The sequence below is a fragment of the Balaenoptera borealis genome, assembly GCF_965194805.1.
Source record: "Balaenoptera borealis genome assembly, chromosome: 11".
Taxonomy (NCBI): domain Eukaryota; kingdom Metazoa; phylum Chordata; class Mammalia; order Artiodactyla; family Balaenopteridae; genus Balaenoptera; species Balaenoptera borealis.
The window spans coordinates 107,771,766-107,788,897 of NC_138868.1; the positions used below are offsets into that span (position 1 = coordinate 107,771,766).

At 46.1% G+C, this 17,132-nt stretch overlaps 1 long non-coding RNA gene across 1 annotated transcript; it reads left to right on the forward strand.

Annotated features, from left to right (window-relative positions):
- The first annotated feature begins 1,049 nt into the window (after positions 1-1,049).
- Positions 1,050-16,646, forward strand: LOC309606268. The gene is made up of 2 exons (XR_014231748.1): positions 1,050-15,314; positions 15,637-16,646. It is a non-coding gene; the product is annotated as an uncharacterized lncRNA (long non-coding RNA).
- The last annotated feature ends 486 nt before the right edge of the window (positions 16,647-17,132 follow it).

Below are 17,132 nucleotides of genomic sequence, written 5' to 3' on the forward strand. Positions count from 1 at the left end.
TTGAATGTTGCACGGACATTTTCCTCGGCAGGACATTTAAAGCTAACTCGTTGCTCTAGTAGCTGCTACAGCATTCATCACAGAGGTGTTCCATAATATGTTTAATCATTCCCCTATTGATGTACAGTTACGTCGTTTCCAATTATTCACCTCTACCCACAAAACTGCAATAGAATCTTTGTGCACGCATCTTTTTGTACTTCTGCTTTTCCATAGGTTCATTTCCAGGAACTCTTGTTATCCCATTTTATTTTGCATTCTTTGATGATGAGTGCGGTTGACATATTTTCATCTGTTGGTGGGCACTTTGCATAGCAAAACTAATTTGGTTTCCTTTCCCCATTTCTCTGGTCCAATAAGTGAGCATCTCCAGTGGGCAATGGAGAAGAATTCAGAGGAAAGACTGGGAAATCAGTGAACAGGCTGAAGAATGGCCCACAGAGTAGGATTCACACCAGTGCAAGTGCAGAAGGCCAGCTCACAATTGGATGGTGGTCAGAAGGGAGGCAGTCTGAATAGACACATCTTCCCCCCGTTCCAGCGCCCTCACCTGTGTTGCCTTTAGAATCAGCAAGCTGAGGTGGGTAGGGAAAGGGCAACCAGTTCAAACTCAGAGACAAGTTCAAAACCAGCCAGGCTGAGATGGTGAGAAATCACAAACCTCAGTAAGAAAGGAATTAGCCACCTCAGTGCTACAGCAGAAGCCCCTCACCAGCCGGGAGTTAGGCTGCTGCCCTGTAGAGTCACACGTGAGTGGCAGGCAGTGGTGTGCTCGTAAATGTTTGACAACCAATTCTCCAGGAAAAACAGAAACCCTGAATTAGAGCAGCATCTGCTTGCCTTCCATGCTGTAAATACTACCCCCCTGGCCAATTTCAAACTCAAATGTGATGTCACTGATGGTGGAGCTGGGAAGAGAGGCACATACCCCACTCCCAGCTCTCTCAAGTTGGCTCCAGCCCAGCCTTGGAGGACCTCGGACCAGGGAAGCCAAAGGGACAACGCAGAGAGGAGGAATTAGCACCTAGTACGACACATAATGCTTCTCATCTGTCCTTCTTCACTATCTGAGCAAGATCTCGCACACACCCGTAGGCGATGAGGCATTTAAATAACAGAAGTCAGGAGTGGAAGGGCCAAAGTGTGCTCGCTGAGAATGTCCTCTGTTGTTCGAAAGCCTTTTTTAAAGAGAGTGGTTGATGGCTTTTATTGTATTTCCTAACCTCCCAAGCCTAAATCTGAGCCAGAAGGAGCTCTCAGAGTTGAAGTGATGGACACCTCCACCTCCTAGAGCAGCTTTACTTCCAGACCACCCTTCTCTGATGGTCTCAGCATAGGAATCTTTCTCGTAGAAAAGTCTAACCATGTCACTTCCCTTAAAATGCTTCCATCCCACCCTGTTTCTTTCACACAGTCGATAAGGTCACTCGTGGTCTCTCCCCCGCCCACCACTACAGCCTCACTTCTCTCTTTTGACCTGAATTCTAGTCCTAATGAACGGCTTCCACCTGCTCAAACTAACCATTCTCTGTCTCAGCTCTCCACTTTCCCGCAGGCTCTTTTTTCTACCTGGGACTCTCTTTTGCCTCCCTCCTTGACTGCCCTAAACCCCTCTCTAGGTCTTCCAGTTAACTCACTTCCCTGACCTCTAGATGACACCTTGATGCCTAAGTTACCAGGATCCCCTCTTTCCTCCACAGTAGACTCAGCATGCATTGTTGCTATGACCCCCCACCAAACTCTAAACTCCTCGGAGGCAGGGACCTCGTCTGTCTTGTCGCTCTTGTGTTCTACTTCTTAGACTGGTGTTTGGCACATATAAGCACTGACTGAACAGTCGTCAGATGACTCCCCAACTTCTATTTGATAATGCGTTTATCGGGACTTCCATGGTGGTGCAGTGGTTGAGAATCCGCCTGCCAGTGCAGGGGACACGGGTTCAAGCCCTGGTCTGGGAAGATCCCACATGCCGCGGAGCAACTAAGCCTGTGCGTCACAACTACTGACCCTGCGCTCTAGAGCCCGCGAACCACAACTACTGAGCCCGCGTGCCTAGAGCCCATGCTCCGCAACAAGAGAAGCCACCACAATGAGAAGCCCGTGCACAGCGACGAAGACCCAACACAGCCATAAATAAATAAATAAATAAATAAATAAATAAATAAATTTCTTTAAAAAAATAAATAATGCATTTATCAAATATCCGTAAGCACCTCAACATGCTAAGATCTGAGTGAGGCCTGGGGGTTCAGAAGTCAGTAAGAACCGTACGGATTGCTGCAGCCCGTCCTGCCTTCTCCTTGTAACACACTGAACAAACACAAGAGCCATGGGGCCAACGTGCCTGCCACTCCGATGTGGAGTGACCAGGTGAGAAGTGGGAAGCAAGAAGAAAACTTTGGATTCCAGCTATAAATTATACAAATGCTTGGCATTAAAAAATTATTTTAACACATCAAATATTGTCATTCATATGCTCTGCAATTACTTTATCTGTCATCAGCACACTCAAGCTATTTGAAGCTGTGACAGATGGAAAGGAGTCCTTGCCAGTTTTTCCTGCAGGTGTGCATCTGGGCGAGAGGGGAGGGCTCTGTACGTGCAGGAAGGGAGGGGATGGGGCAGGGTGACGGAGGTTATGAAACTGGGGATGATATGAGAGGCTTGGCAAAAAATAATAATTACAAATTTGCATCCTGGAGAACTGCAGGGCATTGCACTCCCTGGGAACTCAGGGTGATCATTAACTGGGCAGTTCAAGGGAGGTGAAACGGCATGCTGCCCACATTATAGAAGGGGAAAATCAAGGCTCAGCGGAACTCAGCGGGTTGGTAAGGCAGACCTAGTGACCAGACCCAGGAGTTCTGGCTGCTCCCACTTTGTTTTGAGCCCTGATCAATTCTCTGAGGGCAGCAACCCGGAGAAAGTCAGGCAGATGGGAACAGTGGGGAGAAAGGGGTACAGGATTGTCTAGAGACTAAGGCTCCTCAGAGGCCAGCAGGTGAGGGATGGAGGGAGGATCAGGTGAGGGATGGAGGGATGGACAGAGGACCAGACTCAAAATGTCTGACCCAGGCCAAAGGGTTTTCTAGAAATGCTCTGGCACAGGATATGAGATCCATTCTGGAAGAGAGAGAACTGCACCTTTAAACCCAGCCTGATGCAGAACTTCCTGGGTCCAAGGAGGTACTCCTGCCAGATGGCGTCACCCATTTGCCCATATCCACTCATCGCTACATCTTCTCCCAAAGTCCCAGAGCCCAGAGTCTGCTTCAGACGCGGCAACCTTAGCTGCCTCTGACAAGACCCCCCATTGTAGGAGGTTGGCTGACTCCCACCATCTCCTGTTACCTCCTCAGGACTCCACGCTCATCTCCTCCACCCCCATCTCCTTCTTCCACCAGCTGTTCTTGTGCAACCACTTTGATTCCAGATCACACTACCTTAACTCTCTTAATTAACTTTGCTTTCAGAGCTCACTTCTCCCTCCTTCCCTGCAATCTCTCCCTCATAAATATGGACACGAGAAGACTGCTATGTTTCTCAAAAGAGAAACATCTTTATTGGAACAAAGGATGGATTGAGATTCCTGCTTTATTCATTCCTTCATTCGTTCGTTCCTACAAGAAATAGAAACTCATTTCCTACTGCGGGCAAAGCACTCAGCTAGGCCTGGAATTATCAAGCCAAATAAGGTCCAGACCCTGGCCCTGAGGAGGGCATCATAAAACACGTGGAGCAGTCACGAGAGCGACTAACTACTGCTCGGGCGGGTTCTGGGATGTACGGCGCTGTGGGAAGAGGATGGAGGGGTTCTGGGATGCAGGGCACTGTTGGAAGATGCTGGGGGATGCACTGGACCTGGCTTGAGTCGGGACGCCTTCACGGATGCCGGAACGTTTGATCAAGTTCACAGGGAGCTCAAGCAGAGGACGAGTTTGGGACCGGATAGTCCTGGGAGCAAACACGATGCACAGAAGTGTGGAGGCTGAACCATCATCACGTGTTCCAAAAATTCACCTCTAAGACTGAATAACCATGGGAGAGTGGCAGGAGCTGAGTCAGGGATGGGGAGGGGCAGGGTCAAGGTCACGGAGAGCCCTGCGCTCCAAGATGAAGACGTACAGGTTTGTTATGGGGGCGACAGGAATCCACTGGGGAACTTTAAGGAGAGGAGGGACACACTCGGCTTGAGATCCGGAAAAAATCCGCCTGGGAAGGCTGGCCTGCAGAGGGGGAGAGCAGTGTGTACGGAGAAGGCAGAGGCATTAGGAGGCTCCTGCAACAGTCTGGGTGGAGAGGGCTGTGTGTTGGAATCTATTCCATACTGGAGATCAACGTCCTCCTCGCCCATCACAACTGTGAATCCAATGATCTTAAACTTTGTGGATGTCAAGTAGGAGTTGAGAATAAGATTGCAATAAAAATGCAGAAACTCCAGAAAAGAAATGCAGTTACTGCAAGATAGACTCAGAGCAGCTTTGGGAAAGAACTTAAAGAACTCAAGAAGCTGGGCAGAAACAACCCTTGCATTCCACGAAGAGCTCGGAGCTGAATTTCAAAAGAACGCTCCAGGCTCCTCAAGTATCTGAGTTTCAAGGAGCCTCTGGTGGAGGGGCCTCCAGTCTGAAGGTCATCTACTACGTTGCCTTGAAGCCACTCCTCCGTAGGACCCCAGCCCGTGGGGTGTGTTTCCCTGGCTGCCTTGGCAGGCTCTACGTGGTCATGAACAGAACTGAGCTTCCCAAGTCAGCAGCTCCAACAAGATCTCTGCCCCAGGAGGCCCAGTTCCCTGGCAGGCACTGGCCCCCTCGCCACGCCTGATGTCAGGAGAGAATGATGCCCTCCTCCCAAACAGATTGGGCTGAACTGGGAGACCAAGCCCTTGTCAGTCAAGCACCAACAGGGCAGTTCTGAACCTGCCGGCTGGGTTAGTCATCACCCTTATAAAATAAAACACCCCCATAATTAATACAGGACAAATTAATTAAAGGAAGTGGGAGCACTGCAGGGCCCATAATGAACTGGGTGATAATTATTAGCAAACACAGACGAGGTTTAGTAAGTGCGCCTGAGCCCCGCTTCACTGACGATGAACTGAACCCTGAAACCCCTGCATCTTAAGGTCAGAAGGAAACAGTGGAGCCCACGTGGCTGAAACATTCGAGGTGGCAGCCCAGGCTCAGCCCTTTGCCTGATTATTTTATCCATTTGAGAATTTTTAAAGCACATCTGTCCTTCGGTAGAAGAACCACAGGCTTCTCGTTACACTTTGATGGGGAAAGCAGAAATAAGGGACATCAATCCTGTAATAACCAGGCCACGCTTCAGCTGATGCTTTCCCCACCTTCCAAGCAGCACTTCCTTGCTCTGGGACCACTACCCCAACTCTCTGCCATCCACCCACCTTCGTCTGGACTAAATTTGAAGGGCTTCTGGAAAAAATTTTATAGATGATTGGAAATGGGAACTATATCTAACTTGCGTTTAATCAGTTCTATGTTTTTCTCTTTTCCCAGCTCGCTCACTTGCTCACATACTGCATAAATCACTCATCTGCCCACTGGCCCTGCTTCCTCTCTCCCCAGGTCATGATCAGAACTGACCTTCCTCACTCTGCAACCACATAGCATGTCTGCCAGGAGGTCAGGTTCAAAACCAGCGCTGAGAACATGGTGACACTGGTCCCCTCGCCACTCCTGAGTCAGGAGAGAACCCCGCATCCTCCTGAACAGATTGCATTTACTGTGTGTTACCTGTTATTTCCCACTACAGAGAAAGGGCCGCAGGAGAGCTTTGGTTTATGGACAGATGTGGTCCATGAACCTAGAACGGTGCCTGGCACATAGTAGACACTCAATAAATATTTTGTTGAATAACACAGTGAAGAAAATTATGGTAAGAACTCTTCAGGAGTACATCGTACAAGTTGTGTAGGATTCTAAGGGTGAAACAGCACCTGATCACAGCGGTACTTGTTCCCCCTCGGCATCACTGTCTACCTATTGCAGTGAGATCTGTGGGAAGAAGGAAAGGACAGGGGAGACCACAGCAGCCTTTGTACAATCCTAGCCTGTGCGGTTGCTTGGGGACCCTGCGAACTTGCCAGTGCCTGTGAGGAGCTGGGACTTACAGGACGTGCACTCACACCTCCCCTGGGGGTCCTGGGACCACATCTCTAGCAAACTCAACTTTGCTCTGGCCCAGGCCTTGGCCGTTCCTAACACCGACCGGCTAATCTTGCACCGCAGAAATGCAGCAAGCAGCGTGTTCCGCGCCTGATGGAAACCCCTTTATTAGAATCCCAACCACCGCCCCTCGCACACAGCACAGCTCCTGGCCCGCAGCCCTCCGAGTGCCCCTCAGCCCTTCTGGCTAGAAGCAACAAAGACAGCATCTCCCATTGGGAGAGGAGCGAGCTCTTCTCCTCCCACGTCAGGGCTCCAGGGCACACGTGCTCTGCCTCTACTCTCTGATGGAGAGAGCTGGGCTGCAAAATACTGACAGATCACAGAAGGAGAAAATGCTTCTTAAACGGACTTGAGAGTCATGTGCAACCATTCCCTGGTCACAGACACTGTCGCATTAATCCAGTTTCATCTCTTTCTTGAATGAGGCTGAAAGTGCAATACTTTAGTGGTGACGCAGAGAGGACCCCTTAGGAAGAGTGGCAGGTCTCTACAGTTACCTGTCCACACAGAGGCAGCACTTTGATTCTGCGGGGAGGAGGTCCCCTGCAAGCAAGTATGTCCGCGCACTATCTGTATTGCTTCAGGGGAACAGAACATTACGAATTGTGCTTGTTTGTCAATGAACCTGTAAGTTTGAAAACAATCCCGCTAAGTTCTTCGGCTAAAACCCAGTGTGACTACCTCTTGATGTGTCTCACTTCCCTCCATTTCCCTCCATCTCACTCCCGTCCACGTCGCCTCTCATCTGGGTGACCATAGCCGCCCAAGCTGGCGTCCCTGAAATCTTGCCCCCTTCCCATCCGTTCACCTCTCCAGCTGGAAAGATCTCCCCTGAATCCCTTCCCTAAAGCCTTCCAATGGTTTCCATTGTCCTCAGGGTTGAGTTCAGTCTCCTTAACGTGACCTGACCCCTCCCAACTACTCCAGCCTCTCTTCTTACCCCCTCGTCCATCTCTTACTCAACGAAAGAGCCATATCCACATCGTCCCTTCCAGGCTGTCTAGAACACTACGTCCCTCATGGCAGCACCCCCTGGCACTCATCTGCCTCCCTCCCTCCCCACTGCTTTCAACCCACCTCTTCACCTACTAACTCTGCTCATCCTCTAGTCTGCTGCCTGCGGGAGATCTTCCGATCCCCAGACCAGTTACCTCCCCTGCTGTGTATTACCATCTGTCTGAACTTAGCCGTCAACCTTATTAACACTTTGCAATGACCGGCTTCAAGTGACTGAGGACCAGCCCTGGTCTGGCTTGTTTGCTCCTTACCGCTTTAGCAATGCCCAGCACGGTCTTGCATCAGTAGGTGTGCTCATTTCAGAACAGCTATGAATCTTCACCTCTCTGCTACCTCCCAAAACTCTGCCCAACGGTAGCCTTTAGTTCTAGGTTCACTTCAGAATTTTGTTCAATCACTCGAGACCAGTTTACCTGTTCTACTTCCTTGCAATGTAACTGCTGTCGTCACTTTTCCTTACCCCGTCACTGGCCCAGCTTCATATTCCTCCCCTAGTCAGGAAATCCCATCCCACCAAAGACCTCAGAAATTCCCAGAAACTTTGAGAAATGCTGAAGAACTGCCTACTTAACTTTTCAAGCCCGTAGGGAGGGCTGGCGCGCCCCCTAGAGGTGACAGTGAGAACTTTTGTAAAGTCACCTGGGCTTCCTTCTGGACCCCCGTCAGCAATTCCAGAATCGCAAAGTGCAAATCTGGAAGGACTGATAGGCGTCCTCTAGCCCAGCTGTCCACATTTACAGATGAAAAACTTGGCCCATAAGATCTTGAAGAGGAAAGATGGTGTAAATATTGGTCTGATGTCCCTCCTTGTCCCTCCCAGCCCCCCTGGCATTTTAAACCCCCCCACTATAAATTCAAAGAATCAGCCGAGACGAACACCTGGGATGGACACAAGTCTGCTTTCCTTCGCTCTCTAACAGGGGTGAAGAACTGTTATGGTCCTTACTGACAGTTGTTTTACAGCCAAGAACACAGAGTCTAAAGTACCAAGCGAGAGCCGAGGTCCTTTTTGTGGGGAAACATACAGGAACTCGATCCCTGAATCTCTTTCCCAGAATTATGCAAGATGGGATCACATTGCAAAACTTCATTCCTAACAGACCTCCATCACGTATGTAATAAAACACCTGGAGCACTCTGGTCAAATTTAGTAATCATATGAAATGAGAAATATTTACTTATAGACTTTTTATGGGACCTACATGATAAAATGAGTGATATTTTCAGATTTTTTTTTTCTTAAGTCAGGTGCAGCTCTACCCCATGTCTGCTGAGTCTGAGATGAGAGGAACCTATTTCAATGTCAGTACTCAGGGAGGATATTAGGGTTTGGGAAAGGTAATGGGGGAGCTGTGAATTTTATATATATATGTGTGTGTGTGTGTGTGTGTGTATATATATATATAATAAAAATATGTATATATATATATAAATATGTAGCAAAAAGTTAACTGTACAAGGAGAAGAGTAGGCATGGTATTCATGGGCAAGAGACTTCCACACAAAGAAAAGACTTTCCCTTTATCATATGTGGCACATGCCAAATTTATCAGATTGCTTTTTCTATCACAATGCTACTGTGAGTCAAGACATTAAATGCTTATATATTTTGAACACTCGGTAACCTATATCAGTGTTTTTCAAAGTGTGATCTACAGACCCCTAAGAGGTCTCCCAAACAGTTCTGGGGGTCTGTGAGGTCAAGACTATTTTCAAAATAATATTAAGATGTTATTTGACTTTTTCACTGTGTTCACAGTTGCACTGGTGGGTAAAACTGCTGGTGCCTTAGGATGAATCAAGGTGGTGATACCAAACTTCACCAGTAGACATTGCATTCCTTGCCATGCACTCACAGAAAAAAAAAAAGTCAGTTTCACTTGAGAATGTCCTTGATGATAAAAGAACAAACCTTGAGGCATTACCCTCCCAGACCTCAGATAATACTACAAAGCTACAGTAATCAAAACAGCATGGTATTGGCACAAAAACAGACATAGAGATCAATGGAACAGAATAGAGAGTCCAGAAATAAACCCACACACCTATGGTCAATTAATCCATGACAAAGAAGGCAAAACTATACAATGGAGAAAAGGCAGTCTCTTCAGAAAGTGTTGTTGGGAAAACTCGACAGCCTCATGTAAATCAATGAAGTTAGAACACTCCCTCACACCATATACAAAAATAAACTCTAAATGGTTTAAAGATAAATATGGGACATGACACCATAAAACTCCTAGAAGAGAACTTAGGCAAAACATTCTGTGCCATAAATTGTATTAACATTTTCTTAGATCAGTCTCCCAAGGTAAAAGAATTGAAAGCAAAAATAAACAAATGGGACCTAATCAAACTTAAAAGCTTTTGCACAGCAAAGGAAACCATCAACAAAATAAAAAATCAACCTATGGAATGGGAGAAAATATATGTAAACAATGCAGCCGACAAGGGGTTAATTTCCAAAACACACAAATAGCTCATACAACTCAATATCAAAAAAAAAAAAAACCCAAATCAAAAAATGAGCAGATCTGAATAGACATTTCTCCAAAGAAGACATATAGATGGCCAACAGGCACATGAAAAGATGCTCAACATTGCTAATTATTAGAGAAATGCAAATCAAAACTATAATGAGGTATCACCTCACACCAGTCAGAACAGTCATCATCAAAAAGTCTACAAATAACAAATGCTGGAGAGAGTGTGGGGAAAAAGGAACCCTCCTGCACTGCTGGTGGGAATGTAAGTTGATACAGCCACTGTGGAGAACAGTATGGAAGTTCCTTGAAAAAATAAAAATAGAGTTACCATATGATCCTGCCATCCCACTCCTGGACAAATATCTGGAAAAGACAAAAACTCTAATTCGAAAAGATACATGCACCCCAATGTTCATAGCAGCACGATTTACAATAAGCTAAGATGTGGAAACAACCTAAACGTCCATCGACAGATGAATGGATGAAGAAGACATGATATATACATATACAATGGAATATTACTCAGCCATAAAAAAGAATGAAATAATGCCATTTGCAGCAACACGGATGGACCTAGAGATGATCATACTAAGAGAAGTAAGTCAGACAAAGAAAGACAAATATTATATGATATCACTCATGTGGAATCTAAAAAATAATACAAATGAACCTATTTACAGAACGAAATAGACTCACAGACAGAGAAAACAAGCTTATAGGGGAAAGGGAGGAGGGGGAGGAATACAGGAGTACAGGATTAATAGATTTACACTACTATATATAAAATAGAAAAGCAACAAGGATCTACCATATAACACAGGGAACAATATTCAATATCTTGTAATAACCTATAATGGAAATTAATCTGAAAAAAATTACATATATATACATATATATGTGTATAACTGAATCACTTTACTGTATACCTGAAACTAACACAATATTCTAAATCAACTATACCTCAATTAAAAAGAAAAATGTCCTTGATGAAACAGTAAAAAATAGGAATCTTATGAAGTCTCAGTCCTTGAGCACACGCTTTTTCAACATGGTACACTGAGCACTTCTGTTCTGTACTGAAGCATGAACCTGTCTCAAGAATAAGCAATCGTGGTTCATTTGAATTGCCAGCTGCACTAGTCACCTTTTTCACAGAACACTATTGCTACTTGAAAGAGTGACTGACAAACTGTGCTTATTCAGACATGGGTATTTAGAGACATCTTCTGAAAAATAAATAAAATAAACCTGTCACTTCAGTGAAAGCAGTTGACAACATTTGTTGCCAATGATAAAACTTGACTTTTCAAGCAAAAATACAATTTCGGAAAACTTGTATCTGCCACTGTAAAGTAGACCGCTTCCCAACCCTGAAAGACTTTTCCAGTGAAGTCTGTGGTGACATTGACAAATGTGATGTTTTTTATCCTGTTGAATGAAATTTGTCAACATTTGGAAGATCTGCATAACTCAGTGAGTCACTGTTTTCCAAATGGCCAGTGCATGATGTCACTAAATCACACAGGGGAGAAGATCGACTCAAGTGCATGACTGACCAGTGGATTTTAATCTAACAGAGTATGAAATTCTCCCATGTGGTTTCAGATTCCACATTGCAACTAACCTTTCAGAAACAATTACTTGTCAATTTTGGGAGTAGAAAAATATCCCTGATTATCTATTAAATACTTTTCAACTATGCATCTGTGTGAAGCCAGATTTTCTCAATATATTTCAATGGAAACAACACATCACAACACATTTTCTTCAGAAGTGAACATGAGAGTTCAACTGTCTTCTTTTAAACCAGACATTAGAGTTATAAACATGTAAAACAATGCCACTCTTCTCATTAAAATTTCTTGCTTTGAAAATATTTTTAATAAAAATTGTGTCATTTATGTTAACATTTGATGGGTTTTTCGATGTTGTTTTTAATTAACACTTTTTTAAACTTCTCAGTTTGCATTTTTGATATATATGAACAAAAAAAATTCTCTCTCTCTCTCATGCTTATCTCCCGAGTAGCTGTAAATAAATCAAGCTATATCACTCCCCTACTTAAAATTCCTTTAATTAATTCCATTGCAATTAGAATAAAATCCAAACCATTCTCTGCAGCCAACAATGCACTGAACAAGACTCAGGGCCAGCCTCTGCCATCATCTGGGGCTCCCAGCCTGAGCTCCAGCACAGCCCCTGGCTCCCTATTCCAGACCACATCAAGCTGCTCTCACTTCAGGTCTTTGCACTTACTCATCCAGACCCTTGCATGGTGGCCTGGTCACCGTGCAGGCCACCACCACTATCTCAGGACCCTCCACTAACCTCCATCCAAAGCAGCATCTATGCGTGGCACTTGTACTCCTTGAAATCATCTCACTTATTTGTGTTTTTAGTGTTGGCGTTTATTGTCTGTCTTCCTGCACCAGAATAAATGCTCCATGAGGGCAGTGGCCTTGTCTGCCTTTTTTATCCCTATAGCTCCGGTATGTGGAACAATTCCAGGCACGTCATAGGATCAAAATAAATGCTTTGAATTAATAAATCTTTCCTGTGCCGCAGAGACCATGGAAAGGGAGGAAGAATGAAGAAGGACTGGGTGAGAGGTCTCTGGATGGACACATCAGCCAAGAATCAAAAGTCAGTTGACAACAGTGATGGAGGTGTTACCGAACTCAGGTCTGGCTGCTCATTGCTCAAGAATCCCATACTGGGACTTCCCTGGTGGCACAGTGGTTAAGACTCCACATTCCCAATGCAGGGCTCCTGGGTTTGGTCCAGGAACTAGATCCCACATGCATGCCGCAACTAAGAGTTCTCATGCCACAACTAAGGAGCCCACAAGCTGCAGCTAAGGAGCCCTCCTGCCACAATTAAGACTTGATGCAACCAAATAAATAAATATTAAAAAAAAAAATCCAATACTGAGAGATGAGTATTGAGTAAAAGGAAAGATAGCTTTATTGAGGAAGCTGGCAGTCCTGGGGAGAAGGTGGACTCATGCCCCAAAGAACAAATTCCTCACTGCTGATGAGGAGCACAGCCCCTTAATGGGGAATTTCAGGGGTGCACTGGTGGAGGGAGGGGGCTACAAGCAGAAACAGCACAGTCAGCTCTGACAGTCATCTTGAAATTGGTCATGCAGTGGTCTGATCAGCGTCATCTTGATTGTTTCAAGTACAGTTAATCTTCAGTTCCAGTGTCGCTTTGTTCCCATTTCTTGGAGGCCAATTCTTGGAATTGTGGCAGCTTATGTCATGGCTACAGTCTGGTCGTCATGCAGTTAACTTCTTCCACTTGGTGGAGGTTTTAGTATCTGTAAAACAGCTCAAAGGATGCGGCTCAGAATTTTATCTATAGCCCTTGAGGAGGAACTAAAGGTCCTTGACTTTGCTTAATAACTAAACTATTATTATCTTGTCTTGCTTGACTATTTTCCTTTGTTTCTGCATTTTCTCACTACTCTGATTAAATTTATTCTTTTTTTATTAATTTATTTTGGCTGTGCTGGGTCTTCGTTGCGGCGTGCGGGCTCTTCGTTGCAGCACGCGGTCTTCTCTAGTTGCGGCATGCGGGCTTAGTTGCAGTATGTGGGATCTTAGTTCCCCAACCAGGGATTGAACCCGGGCCCCCTGCATTGGGAGCTCGGATTCTTAACCATGGACCACCAGGGAAATCCCTGTGCCAGGTCTTAGTTGCGGCATGCGGGATCTTCATTATCACATGCGGGATCTTCCTTGCAGCATGCGGGATCTTTATTTGCAGCATGTGAACTCTTAGTTGCGGCATGTGGGATCTAGTTCCCCGACCAGGGATCGAACCCAGGCCCCCTGCATTATTGGGAGCTCGGGGGGGCGGGGAGTCTTAGCCACTGGACCACAAGGGAAGTGCCTAAATTTATTCTTTGACTAAAGTTTTTCTACAGATAAAGGCAGGCGGAGGACATGGGGGCCCCATACAGTCCTGCTCCGTTACAGAAGTGCCTCATAAATTGCTCAGCCCCTGTAAACTTCTTAAAAGGGGAAGTCAAGAGAAATGACTTCACTATGACACATGAGCGTACAATCACTTTCTCATACACAAGCTCACATGCCCTCAATTTCACATCCACTCACATACACAAACACAAACGTGTACCCATATTCGTAAACATTTTTCCTTTTAAAATTCTTCCCTCATCCTTTCCTGAAATGTTGTCATTCCCATCCTTTCTGCTCCTTCTTTTTAAATTCCTTGGGTGCTTCAGGTGTCAAATTCAAGACAGAATAAACTCACGATTTCATGCTCCCTTCTCTTCTGTGACCATTCCAGCGTCTGCAAAAAAGATGTCTTCCCTCCAAAAACAATCATAATTGGCTTGATTTTATAAAGAATTTTACATACCAGTGCAACTTGGCCCTGAATATCTTGCAAAGTTAACAAAAGATACAGAACTAAAGTAGAAGTGACTGAAATCACAGGGTTTCCTTGGGGTTCACTGTCCTTGCATCGGAGAAGCCCTCACTATAAACCTCTGAGGCCAGTGATCATTGATTGCAGCCGTGGCCGGGTTTAGGAAGTCGCCAAAACGCAAGGGCATTTGTCCAAAATAAATTGCAATTCTTTACCCAAAACCTTTAACATAATGTGATTCTGTTCTGCATATAAATGTAGATGAGGGGTCAGGAAGGTGACATAAATGAAGGTCCCTGGACCAGGACAGGGCCTCGAGCTCACACTGTGAGGAGAAGGTCTCTGGTGAATTGCTCCACGGTGGAACACAGGCCCTGCATGGCCAGACCGGCCACGTTTTTAGGAGAAGCTACATAACCTGATTTTTACGCAAAATTCACCAATTTTTCAATGGCAGCTCATATTCTTTTTTTTAATTTATTTTTTATTGAAGTATAGTTGAATCACAATGTAGTGTTAATTACTGCTGTACAGCAAAGTGACTCAGTTATACATATATTATATATACATTCTTTTTCATATTCTTTTCCATTATGGTTTATCACAGTTTATTGAATGTAGTTTCCTGTGCTACAGGCAGCTCATATTCTTTAAGAGCACTTTTTTTTTTTTTGTCTGTGTTGGGTTTGCTGAGCGCGGGCTTTCTCTAGTTGCCGCGAGCGGGGGCTAGTCTTCGTTGCGGTGCGTGGGCTTCTCGTTGCGGTGGCTCCTCCTGGTGCAGAGCACGGACTCTAGGCACGTAGGCTTCAGTAGTTGTGGCACGTGGGCTTCAGTAGTTGCAGCACGCGGGCTGCAGTAGTTGTGGCACACGGGCTTAGCTGCTCCGCGGCATGTGGGATCTTCCCGGACCAGGGCTCAAACCCATATCCCCTGCATTGGCAGACGGATTCTTAACCACTGCGCCACCAGGGAAGTCCCAAGAGCACTTTTTAAAACATGTTTAAAAACAGGTCTGTAGGTCAGATTCAACCTGAAAGTCACCAGTTGGTGACTTTTGTTCTAGAAGTTCAAAGAAAAAAGAAAGAGGACGAAAACCGTGGTGGGGGGAGGGGGCAAAGAAAAAAAAAGGGAGAAAATCTAAATGTCAGGCGTGCAGAGAGGTCCTGGGCTCTGAAACGCTGTGAGCGCCCCTGACTTAATCTCCATCCGATCAAACTCCAACCAGGTCGGGCTTCCCTGGTGGCGCAGCGGTTGAGAATCTGCCTGCTAATGCAGGGGGCACGGGTTCGAGCCCTGGTCTGGGAAGATCCCACATGCCGCGGAGCAACTAGGCCCGTGAGCCACAACTACTGAGCCTGCGCGTCTGGAGCCTGTGCTCCGCAACAAGAGAGGCCGCGATAGTGAGAGGCCCGCGCACCGCGATGAAGAGTGGCCCCCGCTTGCCGCAACTAGAGAAAGCCCTCACACAGAAACAAAGACCCAACACAGCCAAAAATAAATAAATCAATTAATTAATTAAAAAAAAAAAAAAAAAAAACTCCAACCAGGTCTTCTCGGGGTCGCCTGGTGATAAAGGGACGCAAAGGACTTGAGGTTAGAAGATGAGGCCCACGTGGACCAGCCAGGGCCTGGACTGGGTCAGCCCCAGAGCGGCAGGGGAGAAAAACACTGAAAGATAATTTCATGAGGAACTGCACAACGCTGGAAGTGCAGAAAGAACAGCCGTGGAACTTCGCAGAACACGGAAGGAATGGACGTCCTGACTGCCAAGACCGTGCGTGGGGTCACGGGCAGGAGGGGCCTGGAGGCTAGCTCTCCACTGTCAGTCTTCCAACACAGCCTCACCTCCGAGTCTCCAGGGCAAGAGGGGGCCCAGTGGGGCCCCAGGAGGCCCCTGGCGACAGAATTCAGCCTCAGCAAGCTCTTCATCCCTCCGCCCCTCGGCCCCCTGGCAATAGGCGCGTGAATGGCAGCTGAGAAACGCCTTGGCTTTGGGGTGAATGTTGTCGCCACCATCACCTTTTCCTTCCTACCTTCCTCCCCCAGAGCAGGCTTTTCCCTACTCAGTCATCCTTGTCTTGTTTTTCTCCAGGAGAGAGGATGAGGAGTCCTGCGGAGGTGAGAGGCCCCAAGAGCAAAGGCTCGGGAAGGTAGGAGCATTTGCTCCTTACTTCCATCAAAAAGGCAGCGTAGGGCTTCCCTGGTGGCGCAGTGGTTGAGAATCTGCCTGCCAATGCAGGGGACACGGGTTCGAGCCCTGGTCTGGGAAGATCCCACGTGCCGCGGAGCAACTAGGCCTGTGCACCACAACTACCGAGCCTGTGCGTCTGGAACCTGTGCTCCGCAACAAGAGAGGTCGCGACAGTGAGAGGCCTGCGCACCGCGATGAAGAGTGGCCCCCGCTTGCCACAACTAGAGAAAACCCTCGCACAGAAACGAAGACCCAACACAGCCATAAATAAATAAATAAATAAATAAATAAATAAAAATTTAAAAAAAGAAAAAAAAAGGCAGCGTAATACCCAAAAGAACTGAAAACAGGCACTCAAGAAATCTCTGCTACACTCTTCAATCTTACCAAAAGGTGCAAACAACCCAAACGTTATCCTTGATGAACGGTAAACAAAATATGGCATATCCACACAATGGAGCATTCTTCAGCCATAAGCAGGAGTGAAATACTCATACAGGCTCCAAATGTGATGAACCTCGAAAACCTTTTGCTAAGTAAAATAGTCAGACACAGAAGTCACATACTCTATGATTCCATTTATATAAAATATCTAGAATAGGCAAACCCAAGAGTCAGGAAGTAATTAGAGGTTGCCAGGGGCAGGGGAGAGGGTAGAATGGGGAGTGACTGCTAGGGTACAAGGTTTCCTTTTGGGGAGATGAAATATTTTGGAACTAGATAGATGTGTGGTTGTACAGCATTGTGAATGTGTTTAATGCCACTGAACTGTACATTTTAAGTGGTTAGTTTTATATTATGTGAATTTTACCTCAATTTAAAATATAAAAGTCAGCACAGTGTGTTGGTTAA